General features: G+C 45.3%; 1 pseudogene; it reads right to left on the minus strand.

Moving 5' to 3' along the window:
- Positions 1-2430: 2430 nt before the first annotated feature.
- On the minus strand, positions 2431-2549 carry LOC111816887 (annotated as a pseudogene).
- Positions 2550-6791: the final 4242 nt, after the last annotated feature.

Below are 6791 nucleotides of genomic sequence, written 5' to 3' on the forward strand. Positions count from 1 at the left end.
CTAAACTTGACAGGAGATGGGAACCGCACACAACCAAAGTCAGAGAGCAGCATGCTATCTCCTCCATTAAGTCTGTCTTTGTCTTTAAACAGCACAGATCAAAACAATCACCCGAGTGTTTTCTCTGAGCTTTTGACCCTGCTGGTAAGGGTGAGCCCTGAGCTCCATCCTCCAGGGTCTATGAGCTGTGGCTTCCTTGCAATCCATCTCACTGTCCTCAGGGCTGGCACAGAGGGAAAGAGGGGATCCTATGTTGCCTCACACCTCCCCAAGTCTTCCAACTCTGCTGATAAGGCAAAGTGAGGGGAGAGGAGACTTTTTTCTGGGCATGTTCTCCTTGAGGACTCTGGCTGCTTGAATGAGAAGCAGGGGGCGCTTCATTCTATTTTTTGTTCTAATTTGCCTCTCTTGGTGTCAGAAATGACTACTATGATACTATTACTTCATTATTTTGAAGCTAAGTGGTAGAAAAGCTCTTAGGTGGCTGAGAGGAGGCCTTGAGAATGACACATGCAGTGGGGACTATGTGGCATTTTGTAACTGTCCCCAGGGAGGGACATTTAGGTCCTCAATTTGCTGCCCCCTTGTCTATCTCCTATTGCTACTATAACAAGGTGCCACCCACTTAGCTGTTTACTTTTGTTTTTTAAAAAAATTTTATGTATTTGGTAGAGGGTCTTGCTATGCAGCTTGGACTCATAGTGCATCTCCTGTTTTAGCCTCCCTAGTGCTGGGATTGCAATTGTGTACCAGCTCACCCGGTCTCTGTGGCTAACTCAGTGCACTGGGAGTGAGGCTGGCACTGCCTGTGGTGCTGGGAATCGAACCCTGGTCCCTGCACTTGTCTAAGCAGGCACTAATCTGCTGAACTATCTCGCCACCCCCCATTTGGCTATTTAAATCCACCGTGGAGTCAGGCCAGTGGGCTGCTGGGCTGCGGTGGCAGCGTTGGCTGGCTTGCGGTCCTTTCTAACAGCTTGAGCTGAGAGTCTCATCCTGGGGGAGGCCCCTGCCTTCCACAGCTGGCAACCCCTTGCATCTCTAGGGCAGCCATGGCAGACTTCTTTGTACCTTCCTCTTTTCCAGATCACAACTTCCTCTGACTGGCTCTGTTTCTGCTTCCATCTTCCATTTTTAAGGACTTGTACTTTCCCTGGTCTCATCTGCATAGCCCAAGATAAGAAGTGAGCCAATGAACAACTTTATGGCCACATGTGACAAGCTCCCTTCGCCATGCAGACCAACGCATTCCCGGGTCCCAGAGCTTAAGATGCGGACACCTCAGGGAAGTTATTCTGCCATCCCACGTGCTCACAACCCCCATGGTTGGAGGCCCAGCCTGCACAAGACCCACTCATCACCCCTAACGTGTGGAGAAGGCGCAGCGATGTGAGTTTTCTTTCAAAACCAGAACTGAGCACCACGCACATTGGCTGTCACTCCCAGAAATTGCTGTTGTTTAAAGGGCTTGGTGTCACGCCCTTTCCTGGGTTGGAGCAAGCCTGCTTCCTCGGCCTGTGTGCGCTTGCCCAGTTCTGTAGAGGACTCACTCCAAGCCCTGCTCTTACCAATGACGAATTATTCCCCAACACATCCAAGAAATCATTCAAGGGGGCCGGGCAGATGGCTAAGCGCTTCTCTGGCAAGCGCAAGGTCCTGAGTTCAAGCCCCGGTTCTGCAAAAAAAAAAAAAAAAAAAAAAAAAGAAAAGAAAAAAAGAAATCATTCAAATCTTATTTCTAAGTTTCAAGTACCATGTGCGGAGCACACATGAAAGGTTAAGAATGCTTACCAAGGGCAATTCCAAAGCACACCTTGTGCAAAGGACACATTAGATCACTTGCTGTTATCTCCATGACTGAGAGAAGGCTCACTAATTACCTACAGGTGTACAAAACATTCCTCTGTCTAGTCTATGAGATGTTCTGTCATGGTTTAGACTTAAGATAGATGATTTATAAATAAAACCAGTGGGGAAATGAATAGCTCAACATACGTCGTCACTTATAGCATACTGAGAAGTTTAGCAAAGGGATTCATGCAAAGGATGTCGAATCAAACTGCCTGGGCTCGGAGTTTTATTTCAGACTCTATTAATTTCAGCTGTGTGATTCTCAATTTCTTCTGTGCTAGTGTCTCCTGCATTTTTTCTGGGTGAGCTCGGGGCCTGAGATTGCATTTTGCTCTTTCTTTTTGTCATTTTATATAGCACTTTCCTCTGACCTTTGCTGTAGAGCTTTGGTACAGTTATAACCTTGGCACCTACCAAAATTCTTACCAAGAGAGATTATATGGTTAAGGTAGTTATAGCTTTGTATTTACAGAACTACAATTAGGAACACTAATAATGGGTAATGATATTTAGCAGTTGACAACCTTTTGTAACCAAGGGGTTTGTACTTTAGACAGTAAGAGCAAGCAATGTCTGTATAAAAATATGAAATGCTTCACGAATTCGTGTGTCATCCTTGCACAAGGATGGCAAGGGGCCATGCCAATCTTTTCTGTATGATTCCAATTTTAGTATATATGTGTTGCTGAAGTGAGCAAAGGGCTTGAGTTTTAGTTGTTCTTTCTCCTGCATACCTCACAGTTTCCAAAAGCAACAGTAATCATTGCACGGATGTTAATTGTTGTAAGTGTTGTTGTATAGCTTCAGCACCAGGTGACAATCACTACTTTGAGTTGCCTCTCCTCCGGGAGCTTACTGTCCTCAGGTGGGAGCAGACAGCTGCACAGGTAGAGGGACGACAGCTCCAGGAGGTCAGAGGGGAATTGTAGGAATGGGCATGAGGTGTAGGGGGAGATTTCTTAAAAGAGGCAGCATTTAAACTGAACCTGGAGGGATAGAAAGTAATCAGCAAGGCTGGAACAAGAGGATGGGATGGGAGGGGTGAGAATATTTCAGGAATTAGGCACAAGGCCGGGGACCTCAGCAGAAGGAGCAGGGGTTTCAGCTGAGCCCTGGTACTGCGTGTTGTCCGCGCTTTCCGTGCCAGTAGGATCCCTGCTGTCATTTCTCTCTGCTTCCCAACTCAATCTTCACCTTCTTTGTCAATTTTCCCTTCTCCTTTGTCTTCTTAATAGCACCCACTGTGCACACAAGTTTAGCCTCCAGTTTAGGCGCAATCCTATTAGGACCATGGGTGGTGCACACAAACTGGATAAGCCGTCCTCCCTGTGTGAGCACTGGGTCGCCCAAGGTCTTACTGAACACAGCCCCAGTCTCGGCTCTCCGTGGTGTGCTCTCTGTAGTGTGTTGGCCTTCCAGAGGCTGTGCTGGTCTCTTCCTCAGGTCTGATACTGTCCTGTGCCTGCTTGTCCCAGAGTTAACTTAGTAAGAATCAATTCTAAGTACCCTGAGCATTCTGGCCTCCGCATGCTGGTGGAGAGCCTGGGAGAGAATTCCAGGAGAGTGAGATACCGCTTGTCTTTTTGGTGATATGACAGAGATTACAAGCACAGTGTGTTCTTGTTTCTGCTCCACATTGATTTTCTGAGCTCATTTTCTTGGGATAGGGACTGTTCAGAATGCAGAAAGCGCATGAGTTGCATTTGCTTCTTGGGCTAAAAATCTCTTTAATAGGTTCTTTTATTTTATTTTACTTTTTTATTTTTTTGGTACCGGGGATAGAACTCACAATCTTGCACTTGCCAGGCAGGCACCTATGCTGTTGAGCTATCTCCCAGCCCTCGGGTTAAAAATTTCTTAGCGAGTTATACTAGCACTCAGAGAGCTCCCTTTTATCACTGGGCAGATCGAGCAATTTTTCTGCCTTTTCTGGGTGGTTGTGATGGTCAGGCAGGATGGATTTAGCATCCTGAGGCCAGCACTCACCACCCAGCCCCAGTGGTGGAATCTGGTCATGACCTTGAAACCCTGTAGGTCTCCTTTGTCCTTCCTTGTCCTCACGCTCTCGTCCCCGCTCACCTAAGGTTGGCTTGGCCTTGTCTTGCTTTCTGGTGGGGCTGCAGCTGTCTGCTCTTTATTAGGATCTGCTTGTTCATAAAGCACAGTGTTTGCAAAAGAGGAAAATCCCCAAGCAGTGGGCAGAGCAGAAAGCGTGCAGCTCTCTGAGCCAACGACCACGGAGTCTTTGGGTTAACGGTTTAAGTGCCCAATCTATACATTTGGGGCAGAACCTCATGGAGAGGATTTCTGTGGAAATCCAAGTGAGGTTTGTGTAAGCTTCATATAAGTTGCCCTGATAGTTATGTCACCACTGGTAGCTGCAGCCTGATTTCTTGACACTGCAGAGGGAGATTAGTAGGTGTCATTGCTGCTGCTTGTCACCCAGGAAGGCAGGTATAAAGTGTGCACATGGAGTAATTCCATAGCAAATTGGCAGCCTTGGGTCTGCCCTGCCCACTACAGGAGCCGCCAGCCATGTGAGGCCCTGTAACATGCAGTTAAGTCAAAAGGTGACTCTCCCAGACATATTTCCTCTTTGCAATGGCTGGTAGGTAGTTATGGCCATTTCTAAATATGGAACCTTTTCATCTTTATGCAAAGTTACACCTGGCAGCCTGGGACCAAAGTGTGAGTCACCCCTGCAGGGTTTCATGAACCCCTGCAGGGAACTTTGGGGACATCATGGGTCCCCAAAAGCACGTGCTTCAGGTTAGAGCATCCCAAATACATTCTTCAAATTTATTATACATGAGACAGAAACGATCACTGTTGCTATCAAAACAGGTATTAGACTCACACAGACTATTGACCCAAGGGATGGGCATCATTCCTTACTGTATCTGTCAGTGTTTACCAGAGAGACAGATATAACACAAGATACACAAATGTATGAGATATTGCAAGATCAGCTTACGATTGTCACCCACAGAGTTGGAAGAAGAAGACTGCAGAAGGTGTCTGCTCACCAGAGACCAAAGGTTTCAGTGCAAGGTCTGGAGCTCACTGCAGTATCCCTGCAAGTCTGTATCAGGAGGCTGATGGGTCTGGAACTAGGTGCTGAAGAACCTATGACAAAGAATGAAGACTCAGCACCAGAAGGCTCAGAAGTCCCAGGCTGAGGCTGGACAGTCTGCGCCAGAAGCCAGGAGACCGAGCCAAATGCGAGGACCGGAGCTCCTCGGAAGAGCCAGCAATCAGTCTCCTTCCTTTGCCTTTCATTGAACGCAAACTACCTGCCTGGGAGTGGGACCCCTTCACACCCACACCCTCTCCTGTGTTCCTCTTGCACAGGTTGAGGATATTTACAAAGTGAGCACCTGGCCCCTGTTGGGTCATTTGGTCAACCTTCTAAAGTTCTCAAGTTGACACAATGTATCAACCATAACACTTACATACTTCTACCTTTCTGGGCTACCACCAGGAATTTTGGGGGGACATGGGTATTATGTCATGGAAAATGACTCCAGAGACCCTTCAACAAAGCAGAGACCATTCAGAAAACAGGTCGGTGACTTCGGAAGGTTGTGGAGGATCAAATCGGCCAGCATCCCAGAAAGAGCCTGGGCATTGGCAATTGGCCGACTCTGAGAGATGTAATCAAGTGGTAAATAGAGATGTGCTTCAGTCTTTCCATGACTCAGGCGTCCTGGCCAACCTCTTCAGAACATTCCGAAGGGGCCCCAGAGGAGCAGCACAGCTACCAGATGCCACCACTAGAACTCCTTCCTTCTTTCCTTCTCCTCTGGCTGGACTGCCTCCTGCAGGGAAGTGTGGAACAGGACTAGGACAAATCCCCCGAAGTGCAGTGCTGTTTCATACTAGGAAGGTTCTCAGTGAAAAGCAATGAGTCCAGTACTTGTTTGTTGTTGTTTTTTTTTTAAATATATTTTATATGTTAAAATATATTCTTATGTTGTAAAATATGCACTACAGTAATAGCTTGTTTTTTTTTTTTTTTAACTTAATTTGTTTTAAGATTTTAGGAAAGATGAGTGCATTTGTGTCCCTGTGGGGGAGATGACCATGGCAGCGTTTGCACCCAGTGAAGAGTAGGAAAACGGGAGAAAATTTTACTGAATGCTCTTGTTTGTGTACCCAATTATTTGTAAACAGAAGTATTTGTGAACCAAGGCATTACAGTACTTTTTAAAAATATATTTTCTTGCCAATAGGTTATCTTAATAGTATAGATTTAAATGAAGAAAACTGACTTGGAAGTTCTGTAACACAGGAATAATACTCTCTACCTAATAATAATTACAACTATGAGTTAATTGATAAATAAATAGATAATATATTATGGCAATGAGTATGAGTGTACTAAACAATTAGAAAACTATTTTATTTTTTATTTATCTTTACAGTATTTGGTTGTTACAGGGCCTCACTACACAACCCTGACTCATGGTGATCCTCCTGCTTTCATGCTCCTCAGCACTGGGATTATAGGCACGTACCACCGTGCCTGGACTCTGGCCGGTCAACCTGCCCTGGGAGCGGGGCTGGCATGCCAGGTGATTCTGGGGATCAAACTGTGGTCCTTGTGCTTGCCTAAGCTTGCCCAAGCAGGTGCTTTGGTTCTCTGAGCTGGTCCCAGAAAAATGTTATTTTAGATAATAAGCAGCATACTACTTATTAATAGTAAATATTAATATATCTTAGCACTTTCCATAAATGTTTAAAATGTAACTATTAATCACAAATTAAAATTTTAATAGTAAACAGTTAAATTGTATTAATAATAGAATAACTTAATGATGCAATTCAATGTCATTTAAAATATTAATATTTTATTTATTCTACAAATATCCACTTGGAGTCTGACTGTCTTCTCAGACTAGGTAACTAGTGAATGAGTGAATGCCTTTGATCTCAGGAAG

The sequence above is a fragment of the Octodon degus genome, unplaced genomic scaffold (genome assembly GCF_000260255.1).
Source record: "Octodon degus isolate 3935 unplaced genomic scaffold, OctDeg1.0 scaffold00043, whole genome shotgun sequence".
Lineage (NCBI taxonomy): Eukaryota > Metazoa > Chordata > Mammalia > Rodentia > Octodontidae > Octodon > Octodon degus.